The sequence below is a fragment of the Nerophis lumbriciformis genome, linkage group LG07 (assembly GCF_033978685.3).
Source record: "Nerophis lumbriciformis linkage group LG07, RoL_Nlum_v2.1, whole genome shotgun sequence".
Classification (NCBI taxonomy): Eukaryota; Metazoa; Chordata; class Actinopteri; order Syngnathiformes; family Syngnathidae; genus Nerophis; species Nerophis lumbriciformis.
Window position 1 is genome coordinate 53,462,528 of NC_084554.2, and position 16,095 is coordinate 53,478,622.

Consider the following 16,095-nt stretch of genomic DNA (forward strand, 5'->3'; position numbering starts at 1 on the left):
ATTTGACGGTATTACTAACCGTCGGGAATTTTATCGCAAATTATCATTATACCGTTTATTGTTACATCCCTCGTCCGTTAACAAGTAAAAGGTCAAGGGCGGTCACGGCATGTTCTTGCCGCAAATGTTGGTATATTTTTTAGGGCACCAAGGCAAGGAAGAAGGGCGCCAAGGAAAACATTATTTTCTTTCGAGGCAGGGGCTCGCATGCTGTGTCACATGAACGTTTTTTGAAGTAATAACTTTGTCACATGAAAAAAAACACAAGTAATGTAAAAAACAACAACTTGTGTTTAGCTCATGAAGATAAAGTCTAATAAACAAGCTTTGTTCTTCTCTTGGTTCAGTACAACAGTTCGGCCAGCAAAAACAAAAAGTGACACCTCTCACATCGAATACACAATCTTCACAGCCTTCGTTCAGTTCGATGAGATGACAAAACAATTTAGCTAGTATTGATGTTATTTGAACACTGATAAAGTTAACAGTGAAATAAAGGAGGAGTGAACATCCCAGTAAACAAACTAGAGACTTTATAAACTGTCAGTCACAGCAGCTGATGGACGCCGTATTGAGAAAATAAAAGCAACATCAATTATGTTTCTCCTTCGTTGTGTCATTTTTAGTGTGGGGACAAGTGTCTCCAATATTGTCCACACCTGTCTCCATCTAAACACAACAGTGTCTCTTAAACGTACGAAAATTACGTTAAACCAAGCGCTTGGCTCCGTTTACTCCGAGGGGAAATCTCCGGAGCAAAGTCCGTATAGTAAGTCCGCCATGATTATCAAGCCAAATGACGCTAGTGCGCCTGACTTCCTGTTTCCTATAATTCATTAATAAATGATGGGGTTTCGGTAAATAAAACATTTTACGGTATTACTAACAAATTATCATTATACCGTTTATTGTTACATCCCTCGTCCGTTAACAAGTAAAAGGTCAAGGGCGGTCACGGCATGTTCTTGCCGCAAATGTTGGTACATTTTTTAGGGCACCAAGGCAAGGAAAAAAGGCGCCAAGGAAAACATTATTTTCTTTCGAGGCAGGGGCTCCAAAGCATGCATGCTGTGTCACATGAACGTTTTTTTGAAGTAATAACTTTGTCACATGAAAAAAAAACACAAGTAATGTAAAAAAACAACAACTTGTGTTTGGCTCATGAAGATAAAGTCTAATAAACAAGCTTTGTTCTTCCCTTGGTTCAGTACAACAGTTCGGCCAACAAAAACAAAAAGTGACACCTCTCACATCGAATACACAATCTTCTCAGCCTTCGTTCAGTTTGATGAGATGGCAAAACAATTTAGCTAGTATTGATGTTATTTGAACACTGATAAAGTTGACAGTTAAATAAAGGAGGAGTGAACATCCCAGTAAACAAACTAAATACTTTATAAACTGTCAGTCACAGCAGCTGATGGACGCCGTATTGAGAAAATAAAAGCAACATCAATTATTTTTCTCCTTCGTTGTGTAATTTTTAGTGTGGGGACAAGTGTCTCCAATATTGTCCACACCTGTCTCCATCTAAACACAACAGTGTCTCTTAAACGTACGAAAATTACGTTAAACCAAGCGCTTGGCTCCGTTTACTCCGAGGGGAAATCTCCGGAGCAAAGTCCGTATAGTAAGTCCGCCATGATTATCAAGCCAAATGACGTTAGTGCGCCTGACTTCCTGTTGCCTATAATGCATTAATAAATGATGGGGTTTCGGTAAATAAAAAATTTGACGGTATTACTAACTGTCGGGAATTTTATCGCAAATTATCATTATACCGTTTATTGTTACATCCCTCGTCCGTTAACAAGTAAAAGGTCAAGGGCGGTCACGGCATGTTCTTGCCGCAAATGTTGGTACATTTTTTTAGGGCACCAAGGCAAGGAAGAAGGGCGCCAAGGAAAACATTATTTTCTTTCGAGGCAGGGGCTCCAAAGCATGCATGCTGTGTCACATGAACGTTTTTTGAAGTAATAACTTTGTCACATGAAAAAAAAACACAAGTAATGTAAAAAAACAACAACTTGTGTTTGGCTCATGAAGATAAAGTCTAATAAACAAGCTTTGTTCTTCCCTTGGTTCAGTACAACAGTTCGGCTAACAAAAACAAAGAGTGACACCTCTCACATCGAATACACAATCTTCACAGCCTTCGTTCAGTTCGATGAGATGACAAAACATTTTAGCCAATATTGGTGTTATTTGAACATTCATATTGTTTGCAGTTAAATAAAGGAGGAGTGAACATCCCAGTAAACAAAGTAAAGACTTTATAAACAAGTCGTGACAACGTTCACGACACATCGCCTGCTGCATGTTTCCTCACCTCATTAACTCTCCGTCACAGCAGCTGATGGACGCCGTATTGAGAAAATAAAAGCAACATCAATTATTTTTTCTCCTTCGTTGTGTAATTTTTAGTGTGGGGACAAGTGTCTCCAATATTGTCCACACCTGTCTCCATCTAAACACAACAGTGTCTCTTAAGCGTACGAAAATTACGTTAAACCAAGCGCTTGGCTCCGTTTACTCCGAGGGGAAATCTCCGGAGCAAAGTCCGTATAGTAAGTCCGCCATGATTATCAAGCCAAATGACGCTAGTGCGCCTGACTTCCTGTTGCCTATAATGCATTAATAAATGATGGGGTTTCGGTAAATAAAAAATTTGACGGTATTACTAACTGTCGGGAATTTTATCGCAAATTATCATTATACTGTTTATTGTTACATCCCTCGTCCGTTAACAAGTAAAAGGTCAAGGGCGGTCACGGCATGTTCTTGCCGCAAATGTTGGTACATTTTTTAGGTCACCAAGGCAAGGAAGAAGGGCGCCAAGGAAAACATTATTTTCTTTCGAGGCAGGGGCTCCAAAGCATGCATGCTGTGTCACATGAACGTTTTTTGAAGTAATAACTTTGTCACATGAAAAAAAAACACAAGTAATGTAAAAAAAAACAACTTGTGTTTGGCTCATGAAGATAAAGTCTAATAAACAAGCTTTGTTCTTCTCTTGGTTCAGTACAACAGTTCGGCCAACAAAAACAAAGAGTGACAACTCTCACATCGAACACACAATCTTCACAGCCTTCGTTCAGTTCGATGAGATGACAAAACAATTTAGCTAGTATTGATGTTATTTGAACACTGATAAAGTTAACAGTTAAATAAAGGAGGAGTGAACATCCCAGTAAACAAACTAGAGACTTTATAAACTGTCAGTCACAGCAGCTGATGGACGCTGTAGTGAGAAAATAAAAGCAACATCAAATAGCTTTCTCCTTCGCTGTGTAATTTTAGTGTGGCGACAAGTGTCTCCAATATTGTCCACACCTGTCTCCATCTAATCACAACATTGTCTCTTAAACGTACGAAAATTACGTTAAACCAAGCGCTTGGCTCCGTTTACTCCGAGGGGAAATCTCCGGAGCAAAGTCCGTATAGTAAGTCTGCCATGATTATCAAGCCAAATGACGCTAGTGCGCCTGACTTCCTGTTTCCTATAATTCATTAATAAATGATGGGGTTTCGGTAAATAAAAAATTTTACGGTATTACTAACAAATTATCATTATACCGTTTATTGTTACATCCCTCGTCCGTTAACAAGTAAAAGGTCAAGGGCGGTCACGGCATGTTCTTGCCGCAAATGTTGGTACATTTTTTTAGGGCACCAAGGCAAGGAAGAAGGGCGCCAAGGAAAACATTATTTTCTTTCGAGGCAGGGGCTCGCATGCTGTGTCACGTGAACGTGAAGAGTGACACCTCTCACATCGAATACACAATCTTCACAGCCTTCATTCAGTTCGATGAGATGAAAAAACAGTTTAGCTAGTATTGATGCATCTAACTGCGCTAAAGGAATGTCAAAAAAACAGTCAAATAGGTCAGTCAAACTTTAATAATATATTAAAACCAGCGTGATGTGGGCGCGCATGGAGTCGTATATCAACATGGACGGAGCTGCGTGAAAAAAGCCACCCGGCCTCTTCGCGTAAACTTAAACTTACCTTAACCACTCGCTCATCTTTTCTTCATCCATCCCTTCGAGTTAGCTTTTATGATGACGCCGGCTGGAAAGGTCTCTTTTGGCAAGGTCTTCCTTTTGAATATCACCATGGGTGGAAGTTTCTGGCCATTAGCATGGCAAGCTAGAACCACAGTGAAGGATGACTTCTCATTCCCTGTGGTGCGAATATTCACCGTACGTGCTCCCGTTGTATCCACAGTGCGGTTCACAGGAATATCAGTTGCTGTGAAATAGTAATCCGTGTGCGGATGGAGAGATTGCGTCTTTTCATGAACCGGAAACCTGTCGCTTAGTAGGAGCCATTTTGTGGTCTTTACAGATGTAAACACACAAAGGAAATGAAACGTACGGTAATATCCGCGCGCTTTTTCTTCTTCTACGCGGGCGGGTGGTTGCTTACAGTAGAAGAAGAAGCGCTTCCTGTTCTATGGGGGCGGGTGCTTACCTTGGCGGTTGCTTGCGTAGAAGAAGAAGCGCTTCCTGTTCTACCGGGAAAAAAGATGGCGGCTGTTTACCGTAGTTGCGAGACCGAAACTTTATGAAAATGAATCTTGATATTTATCCATATATAAAGCGCACCGGGTTATAAGGCGCACTGTCAGCTTTTGAGAAAATTTGGGGTTTTTAGGTGCGCCTTATAGTGCGGAAAATACGGTAATTCTAGTGTGGGGACAAGTGTCTCCAATATTGTCCACACCTGTCTCCATCCAAACACAACAGTGAGCTCTTAAGCAAAGTCCGTGTAGTTAGGCCACCATGATTATCAAGCAAAATGATGCTAGTGCGCATGCGCCTGACTTCCTGTTGCCTATAATGCATTAATAAATGATCAATTTTTTAGGGCATTACAGCAAGTGACGAGGGCGGTCGCAGTTAAATTCCAGCCCTGTAATGCAGTAACACAAGTAAATGTCATTTACAACCCATTCCAGTACACACAACTCCAAAAGTTGCAATAAAACAGACATTCAATACCAGAAGACGGAAACGCTTGTATGGTCGTAGCCTTTCTTGGCTGTGGACACGCGGGACCTGCGACGCCCCTTCTGATGACTGATTGCGAGACGCGACGTGGCGCTGACAGTGATTTCTCTTTAATGGCCGATTGAGCATGTCATGAGTCGCGCTATAAACTGCAGTTTGATAGGCTGCAGGCTGAGCCGTCTGACAGCCCGGACAGCTACTGTCACCCTCCGTCACCGCAATAAAGCCCCAGCAATCAGTTGGAGATCAAGAAGTGTTGGCCTCCTGTGTACCTTACACACACACACACACACACACACACACACACACACACACACACCTGCACACATTCTTGTATTTCTTACCTTCTTGAGACCTGAGAAAAATGCCTACTTCTTTAGGACCAGCCTTTCTAGATATATAAAGAAGTGTATTTACAACATTAATAATATATACATACTATGCAAATATAAAAAAGCTTGTTGTAAAAAATGAGTTGGAATTTCACAAGAAAAAGGTCACAATTTCACAAGAAAAACTTAGACTTTTGGCAGGGTTATAATAAAAGTTGTAATTTTACTCAACACAAGTCAAAATTATACAAGAAAAACTGAACATTTGTGCAATATTATGATAAAAGTTGGAATTTTACTCAATGACAATCGCAATTTTACAATAAAAGCTTAAAATGTTCGCAACTTTATGGAAAGAGTCGTCATTTCACTCGACAAAAGTCACGATTTTATAAGAAAACTTTAAAATGTTGGCAATATTACAATAATAATCGGAATTTTTTATGACAAATGTCACCGTTTTGCATTAAAAAGTAATAATTTTACGAGAAATTCTTGCAATATTACAGAAACAGAATTAATGACAAATTGTTCCCAATTTTATAAGAAAAAAGTCAACACATTGTGAGAAAAAGACTGCTTTTAGTTAATTATGTGCTTGTAATTGTTTTTTTTAATCTTCATTATTTACATTATTATATACATATTTATTTAATTTTTGTTAAATTAATTTTGGCCAAAGGAGACGCATTTCAATTTTATTTTTTTTACACACACTTGTTATTTCATATGTTGAACAGAGGGGGAGCACTTTTAAAAGCGACACACAGTCAATTTGAAAAATCCCTCCTTTTTGGGACTTTGTCTATTAGATGCAATGTTATCGGGACCATGATTTATGTCATCACTTGTTCGCACCTCCTCATATGGAAGATACTTTTCCTTCTTCATGTCTCAAGAAGGTTAGAAATACAAGAAAACACACACACACACACACACTCTTGTAGTTGTACCTCTTTAGGACCACCCTTTCTAGATATATAAAGAAGTGTATTTACAACATTAATAATATATACATACTATGCAAATATAAAAAAGCTTGTTGTAAAAAATGAGTTGGAATTTCACAAGAAAAAGGTCACAATTTCACAAGAAAAACTTGGACTTTTGGCAGGATTAAAATAAAAGTTGTAATTTTACTCAACACAAGTCAAAATTCTACAAGAAAAACTGAACATTTGTGCAATATTATGATAAAAGTTGGAATTTTACTCAATGATAGTGGCAATTTTACGATAAAAGCTTAAAATGTTGGCAACTTTATGGACAGAGTCGTCATTTTACTCGACTCAAGTCACGATTTTATAAGAAAACTTTAAAATGTTGGCAATATTACAATAATAATCTGAATTTTTTATGACAAATGTCACCGTTTTGCATTAATAAGTAATAATTTTCCGAGAAAATCTTGCAATATTATAGAAACAGAAATAATGACAAATTGTTCCCAATTTTATGAGTAAAAAGTCGACACATTGTGAGAAAAAGACTGCTTTTAGTTAATTATGTGCTTGTAATTGTTTTTTTTAATCTTCATTATTTACTTCGTTATTACAGTATGTCTATATATACAGATTTATTTAATTTTTGTTAAATTAATTTTGGCCAAAGGAGACGCATTTCAATTTTTTTACACACACTTGTTATTTCATATGTTGAACAGAGGGGGAGCACTTTTAAAAGCGACACACAGTCAATTTGAAAAATCCCTCCTTTTTGGGACTTTGTCTATTAGATGCAATGTTATTGGGACCATGATTTATGTCATCACTTGTTCGCACCTCCTCATATGGAAGATACTTTTCCTTCTTCATGTCTCAAGAAGGTTAGAAATACAAGAAAACACACACTCACACACACACTCTTGTAGTTCTACCTCTTTAGGACCACCCTTTCTAGATATATAAAGAAGTGTATTTACGACATTAATAATATATACATACTATGCACATATAGAAAAGCTTGTTGTAAAAAATGAGTTGGAATTTCACAAGAAAAAGGTCACAATTTCACAAGAAAAACTTGGACTTTTGGCAGGATTATAATAAAAGTTGGAATTTAACTCACCACAAGTCAAAATTCTATAAGAAAAACTGAACATTTGTTCAATATTATGATAAAAGTTGGAATTTTACTCAATGACAGTCGCAATTTTACGATAAAAGCTTAAAATGTTGGCAACTTTATGGAAAGAGTCGTAATTTTACTCAAACAAAACTCACAATTTTATAAGAAAACTTTAAAATGTTGGCAATATTACAATAATAATCTGAATTTTTTTATGACAAATGTCACCGTTTTGCATTAAAAAGTAATAATTTTACGAGAAAATCTTGCAATATTACAGAAACAGAAATAATGACAAATTGTTCCCAATTTTATAAGAAAAAAGTCGACACATTGTGAGAAAAAGACTGCTTTTAGTTAATTATGTGCTTGTAATTGGGTTTTTTTAATCTTCATTATTTACATTATTATATACATATTTATTAAATTTTTGTTAAATTAATTTTGGCCAAAGGAGGCGCATTTCAATTTTTTTACACACACTTGTTATTTCATATGTTGAACAGAGGGGGAGCACTTTTAAAAGCGACACACAGTCACACACACACTCTTGTAGTTCTACCTCTTTAGGACCAGCCTTTCTGGATATATAAAGAAGTGTATTTACAACATTAATAATATATACATACTATGCAAATATAAAAAATGAGTTTGAATTTCACAAGAAAAAGGTCACAATTTCACAAGAAAAACTTGGACTTTTGGCAGTATTATAATAAAAGTTGTTATTTTACTCAACACAAGTCAACATTTTACAATAAAAACTGAACATTTGTGCAATATTATGATAAAAGTTAGAATTTTACTCAATGACAGTCGCAATTTTACGATAAAAGCTTAAAATGTTGGCAACTTTATGGAAACAGTCGTCATTTTACTCGACAAAAGTCACGATTTTATAAAAAAACTTTAAAATGTTGGCAACATCACAATAATAATCGGAATTTTTTATGACAAATGTCACCGTTTTGCATTAAAAAGTAATAATTTTACGAGAAAATCTTGCAATATTACAGAAACAGAAAAATGACAAATTGTTCCCAATTTTATAAGTAAAAAGTCGACACATTGTGAGAAAAAGACTGCTTTTAGTTAATTATGTGCTTGTAATTGTTTTTGTTTAATCTTCATTATTTACTTCGTTATTACAGTATGTCTCTATACACAGATTTATTTAATTTTTGTTAAATTAATTTTGGCCAAAGGAGACGCATTTCAATTTTTTTACACTCACTTGTTATTTCATATGTTGAACAGAGGGGGAGCACTTTTAAAAGCGACACACAGTCAATTTGAAAAATCCCTCCTTTTTGGGACTTTGTCTATTAGATGCAATGTTATCGGGACCATGATTTATGTCATCACTTGTTCGCACCTCCTCATATGGAAGATACTTTTCCTTCTTCATGTCTCAAGAAGGGTAGAAATACAAGAAAACACACACACACACACACACTCTTGTAGTTCTACCTCTTTAGGACCAGCCTTTCTAGATATATAAAGAAGTGTATTTACAACATTAATAATATATACATACTATGCAAATATAAAAAAGCTTGTTGTAAAAAATGAGTTGGAATTTCACAAGAAAAAGGTCACAATTTCACAAGAAAAACTTGGACTTTTGGCAGGATTATAATAAAAGTTGTAATTTTACTCAACACAAGTCAAAATTCTACAAGAAAAACTGAACATTTGTTCAATATTATGATAAAAATTGGAATTTTACTCAATGACAGTCGCAATTTTACGATAAAAGCTTAAAATGTTGGCAACTTTATGGAAAGAGTTGTAATTTTACTCGACAAATGTCACAATTTTATAAGAAAACTTTAAAATGTTGGCAATATTACAATAATAATCAGAATTATATATGACAAATGTCACCGTTTTGCATTAAAAAGTAATAGTTTTACGAGAAAATCTTGCAATATTACAGAAACAGAAATAATGACAAATTGTTCCCAATTTTATAAGAAAAAAGTCGACACATTGTGAGAAAAAGACTGCTTTTAGTTAACTATGTGCTTGTAATTGTTTTTTTTAAAATCTTCATTATTTACTTCGTTATTACAGTATGTCTCTATATACAGATTTATTTAATTTTTGTTAAATTAATTTTGGCCAAAGGAGACGCATTTCAATTTTTTTACACTCACTTGTTATTTCATATGTTGAACAGAGGGGGAGCACTTTTAAAAGCGACACACAGTCAATTTGAAAAATCCCTCCTTTTTGGGACTTTGTCTATTAGATGCAATGTTATTGGGACCATGATTTATGTCATCACTTGTTCGCACCTCCTCATATGGAAGATACTTTTCCTTCTTCATGTCTCAAGAAGGTTAGAAATACAAGAAAACACACACACACACACTCTTGTAGTTCTACCTCTTTAGGACCAGCCTTTCTAGATATATAAAGAAGTGTATTTACAACATTAATAATATATACATACTATGGAAATATAAAAAAGCTTGTTGTAAAAAATGAGTTGGAATTTCACAAGAAAAAGGTCACAATTTCACAAGAAAAACTTAGACTTTTGGCAGGATTATAATAAAAGTTGTAATTTTACTCAAAACAAGTCAAAATTCTACAAGAAAAACTGAACATTTGTTCAATATTATGATAAAAGTTAGACTTTTACTCAATAACAGTCGGAATTTTAACATTTTGGCAATTTTGTGAAACGTGTCGTCATTTTACTCAACAAAGGTCACAATTTTATAAGAAAACTTTAAAATTTTGGCAATTTATGAAAAGAGCCATCATTTTACTCAACAATTGTTACAATTTTATAGGAAAACTTTCAAATGTTGGCAATATCATAATAATAATTGGAATTTTACTTGGCAAAATGATGACAAAAGTCAGCATTTTACTCAAAAAAATGTCACTATATTACAAGAACAACAGAAAAATTGGCAATATTGTGATAAAAGTCTGAATTTTATATGACAAATGTCACCATTTTGCATTAAAAAGTAATAATTTTACATAAAAAAGTCAACATTTTACAAGAAAAACTGAACATTTGTGCAAAATGATGATAAAAGTTGGAATTTTACTCAATAGCAGTCGCAATTTTAAAATTTTGGCAATTTTGTGAAACGTGTCGTCATTTTACTCAACAAAGGTCACAATTTTATAAGAAAACTTTAAAATTTCGACAACTTTATGAAAAGAGTCGTCATTATACTCGACAAAAGTCACAATTTTATAGGAAAACTTTAAAATTTCGACAACTTTATGAAAAGAGTCGTCATTATACTCGACAAAAGTCACAATTTTATAGGAAAACTTTCAAGTGTTGGCAAAATTATAATAATAATTGGAATTTTACTTGGCAAAATGATGACAAAAGTCATAATGTTACTCGAAAAATTTCACTATATTACAAGAACAACAGAAAAATTGGCAATATTGTGATAAAAGTCAGAATTTTATATGACAAATGTCACCATTTTACATAAAAAAGTCATAATTTTGCAGGAAAATCTTGCAATATTACAGAAACAGAAAAAATATGACAAATTGTTCCCAATTTTATAAAAAAATAGTCGACACATTGTGAGACTGCTTTTAGTTAATTATTGCTTGTAATTGGTTTCATAATCTTCATTATTTACTTCAAGTTATTACAGTATGTCTCTATATACATATTTATTTATATTTTTTCAATTAATTTTGGCCATAGGGGGCGCATTTTAATTTCTTACACACACTTGTTATTTCATATGTTGACCAGAGGGAGAGCACTTTTAAAACAGACAGTCTATTTGAAAAATCCCTCCTTTTTGGGACCACCCTCATTTTGACCAGCAGGGGTGCAAATGAGACATTGATGCAATGGTTTTCTGTATTGGGACCAGGATTTCGGTCCTAACCTGTTCACCGGTCCTCATATGGACGGCACTTTTCCTTGTTGATGTCTCAAGAAGGGTAGAAATACAAGAACACACACACACACAAGTCAAAGAGGCCACTTAAGGTGGGAGTGAAAGAGACAAATGATGGAGTCGATGTGATCCATAGTCATACAAAAAGACCAAAGTTCTTTCTTTGAGATGCCCTCATTTGGACCGTTTAGAACGTGGCCATTCTGCTCCGAGGTTGAGATAACTTCCGCCCAACTCTGTCCCTTCTTTCTGTTTCTCGCAGCCGTCGCTATCTGCACCTTCCATGCCGTAATTAATTCCCCCGACACGTTTTTTTCCTATTTTTTATTGCAGAAGTGTAGATGAGTGTGCCTCCAGGTATTAACTAACACTCTTGATTCAGTTAAGAGGCAAGGTGGATATTAAAAGACACGCTCATTTGCATGCCTAAGTTATTGCATGTGACATTTTTACAAACTCAAATGTCAGCTAATTTGCTTAGAAGGGTTTGCAAATGCAGTAGAAGTAGGGAGCGTTGATTAAAATTCCCAATTTTAGGTTCGACAAGAACAGATGTCTAATAAAGAAATGTAGTTTGCCACCGTCGGGATGCCACATTTTGGAACTGAACTGATTCTGTATAACATTTTTGTGTGATTCTTATTGTTATGTATTGTGTTGGTTGACAAGACTCTGCAGCATCGCGTGTACATCGGGGGCGGTACCTCTGGATTGGCAGACCGGGGTGGTGGTTCCTCTCTTTAAGAAGGGGAACCGGAGGGTGTGTTCCAGCTATCGTGGGATCACACTCCTCAGCCTTCCCGGTAAGGTCTATTTAAGAGGAGGCTACGCCGGATAGTCGAACCTCGGATCCAAGGGGAACAGTGTGGTTTTCGTCCTGGTCGTGGAACTGTGGACCAGCTCTATACTCTGGGCAGGGTCAATGAGGGTGCATGGGAGTTTGCCCAACCAGTCGACATGTGCTTTGTGGATTTGGAGAAGGCATTCGACCGTGTACCCCGGGAAGTCCTGTGGGGAGTGCTCAGAGAGTATGGAGTATCGGACTGTCTGATTGTGGCGGTCCGCTTCCTGTATGATCAGTGTCAGAGCTTGGTCCGCATTGCCGGCAGTAAGTCGGACCCGTTTCCAGTGAGGAACAGTGTGGTTTTCGTCCTGATCGTGGAACTGTGGACCAGCTCTATACTCTGGGCAGGGTCAATGAGGGTGCATGGGAGTTTGCCCAACCAGTCGACATGTGCTTTGTGGACTTGGAGAAGGCATTCGAAGTCCTGTGAGGAGTGCTCAGAGAGTATGGGGTATCGGACTGTCTGATTGTAGCGGTCCGCTCCCTGTATGATCAGTGCCAGAGCTTGGTCCGCATTGCCGGCAGTAAGTCGGACACGTTTCCAGTGAGGGTTGGACTCCCCTAAGGCTGCCCTTTGTCACCGATTCTGTTCATAACTTTTATGGACAGAATTTCTAGGCGCAGTCAAGGCGTTGAGGGGATCTGGTTTGGTAGCTGCAGGATTAGGTCTCTGCTTTTTGCAGATGATGTGGTCCTGATGGCTTCATCTGGCCAGGATCTTCAGCTCTCGCTGGATCGGTTCGCAGCCGAGTGTGAAGCGACTGGAATGAGAATCAGCACCTCCAAGTCCGAGTCCATGGTTCTCGCTCGGAAAAGGGTGGAGTGCCATCTCCGGGTTGAGGAGGAGATCTTGCCTCATGTGGAGGAGTTCAAGTACCTCGGAGTCTTGTTTACGAGTGAAGGAAGAGTGGATTGTGAGATCGACAGGCGGATCGATGCGGCATCTTCATGAATGCGGACGCTGTATCGATCCGTTGTGGTGAAGAAGGAGCAAAGCTCTCAATTTACCGGTCGATCTAAGTTCCCATCCTCACCTATGGTCATGAGCTTTGGGTTATGACCGAAAAGGACAAGATCACGGGTACAAGCGGCCCAAATGAGTTTCCTCCGCCGGGTGGCGGGTCTCTCCCTTAGAGATAGGGTGAGAATCTCTGTCATCCGGGAGGAACTCAGAGTAAATTGGATATTTGTTTTCCCTTTCTTCACAGTCGTTCATTCCTCAAGCTGAACATGGTTTTATGTGTGTCACTAAACCGCCAAATAAAAAAAAAACAGGGTAGGACTAGATCTGGGACGTTAAAAGCTCATAAATTACAGAGTACCAATAAAAACGTCAAATGCAGCGTACTTGATACTGTTTGAGGTTTGCTTCCAGTGGCCTCAGCTGGAGCAGCAACCAACTTCCAAGTATCCTGCAGAGGTTTTGCACAATCCCTCACGCTTGGACGAGCCAGACTTCTTCACTGTTTTGCCTTAATTCTCACCATTTGGGCTTTGCTTCACCAGCACCCAAATCCATCTTCTTAATCCCAGGATCACTGTCACCCAAATCTGCTCTATTTTTTTTTTCTTTCCTTGGTCCAAGCGGCAGGCTTGTTCCCGTTTGACGGATCAGCAGCGGTGGCAGCTTAGCTATGCAGGAGCTAGCCTTAAAACACGCCACATGACTCCCGAGTCCGGAGCAAGTGGGGCTCGGAGTCACCGAAGAGAGCATTTTATCGGTTCTGGCGCTACTTAACTTGCGAGCCCTGTCCGTCTCGTACGATGTCAAGTGTGACAGACTCCACTGCAGTTCTTTGCAGGGATTGGAGTCTTTCAGAAAATGTAGTAAACAGGCGCAGGCTGTATTTCCTCGCATTTAGTTATGTTAGTGCAGTGTTTTTCATAGAGATATTGTTGGTCCCAAAAATAGTTTTTGGCAAATCAATAATTATAATCTGCAAATAATGTGCCGTTGCTTAGTGGAGTCTTGTTCACGAGTGAGGGAAGAGTGGATCGTGAGATCGACAGGCGGATCGGTGCGGCGTCTTCAGTAATGCGGACGCTGTATCGATCCGTTGTGGTGAAGAAGGAGCTGAGCCGGAAGGCAAAGCTCTCAATTTACCGGTCGATCTACGTTCCCATCCTCACCTATGGTCATGAGCTTTGGGTTATGACCGAAAGGACAAGATCACGGGTACAAGCGGCCGAAATGAGTTTCCTCCGCCGGGTGGCGGGGCTCTCCCTTAGAGATAGGGTGAGAAGCTCTGTCATCCGGGGGGAGCTCAAAGTAAAGCCGCTGCTCCTCCACATCGAGAGGAGCCAGATGAGGTGGTTCGGGCATCTGGTCAGGATGCCACCCGAGCGCCTCCCTAAGGAGGTGTTTAGGGCATGTCCGACCGGTAGGAGGCCACGAGGAAGACCCAGGACACGTTGGGAAGACTATGTCTCCCGGCTGGCCTGGGAACGCCTCGGGATCCCCCGGGAGGAGCTGGACGAAGTGGCTGGGGAGAGGGAAGTCTGGGCTTCCCTGCTTAGGCTGCTGCCCCCGCGACCCGACCTCGGATAAGCGGAAGAAGATGGATGGATGGATGGATGCTTAGTGTCTGTGCTGTGTAGAAGTCGGCAGTTAATCGGTAAATCGGTATTTAATTGCTTTGTAAAAGTCGGAATGTGTCGGGTTGAGACGAGGATGATTCGTCGTGATCCCGATGTGCAGACAACAGCGGGAGGCAGGGCGCAGGTAAAAAAAAGTATGTAATGCTTTAAACCAAAAAATGAACAAAAGGGAAAGGAAAAGCCATTGGCTACGCAAAACGAAAGTGAAACTGAACTGGCTACAGAAGTAAACAGAAACAAAATGCTGGACGACAGCAAAAACTTACGGCGTCCACAAAGTACACCCGTACATGACGTGACAATCCACTTTGTCCACACAAAGAAGGATAGCAACAAGGTAAATAGTCTTGCTCGCTAACACATATTAAGACATGAAAGTGCTACAGGAAAACACCAACAAAACAGGAAGGGCCACCAAAAAAACAGCGCAAAAACAAGAACTAAAGCACTACACACAGGAAAACACAAACAAAATAAGGCACGACGACCTGGTGTGTGTTTCATTTTTTAACGTTTTCTGCCGGTGGTGTGCCTCCGTATTTTTTAATGAAAAAAATGCGCCTTGTCTCAAAAAAGGTTGAAAAACACTGTGTTAGTCTATCCCAGCTAGGGTTGTACGGTATACCGGTACTAGTATAGTATCGCGGTACTAATGAATCAAAAAATTGGTACTATACCCTGTTTGAAAAGTACTGAAAGTAAACAAATGCCATTGGTGGATGTACACCCATACTTGCCAACCTTGAGACCTCCGATTTCGGGAGGTGGGGGTTGGGGGGCGTGGTTGGGGGCGTGGTTAAGAGGGGAAGAGTATATTTACAGCTAGAATTCACCAAGTCAAGTATTTTATGTATATATATATTTATATATATATTTATATATATATATATATATATATATATATATATATATATATATATATATATATATATATATATATATATATATATCTCAAGGCATGAAGTGCGCAGAGATAGACATAGTGTGACAGGGGTATGAATGCGGGGATGTCACCAGAAAGACAAACTGAAAACAATGAACTTAAATACTACAGACATGATTAACGAAAACAGGTGCGTGACTCAAAACGTGAAACAGGTGCGTGACGTGACAGGTGAAAACTAATGGGTTGCTATGGTGACAAACAAGAGTGCACAATGAGTCCAAACGTGAAACTAATGGGTAATCATGGAAACAAGACAAGGGAGTGAAAAGCCAGAAACTAAAGAGTCCAATAACTAAACAAAACATGATTACACGGACATGACAAGTATAATAAAACAAGGTAACTGGACAGCATAGCAATAATAATAAAAAGAAAATGGTAACACTTTAGTAT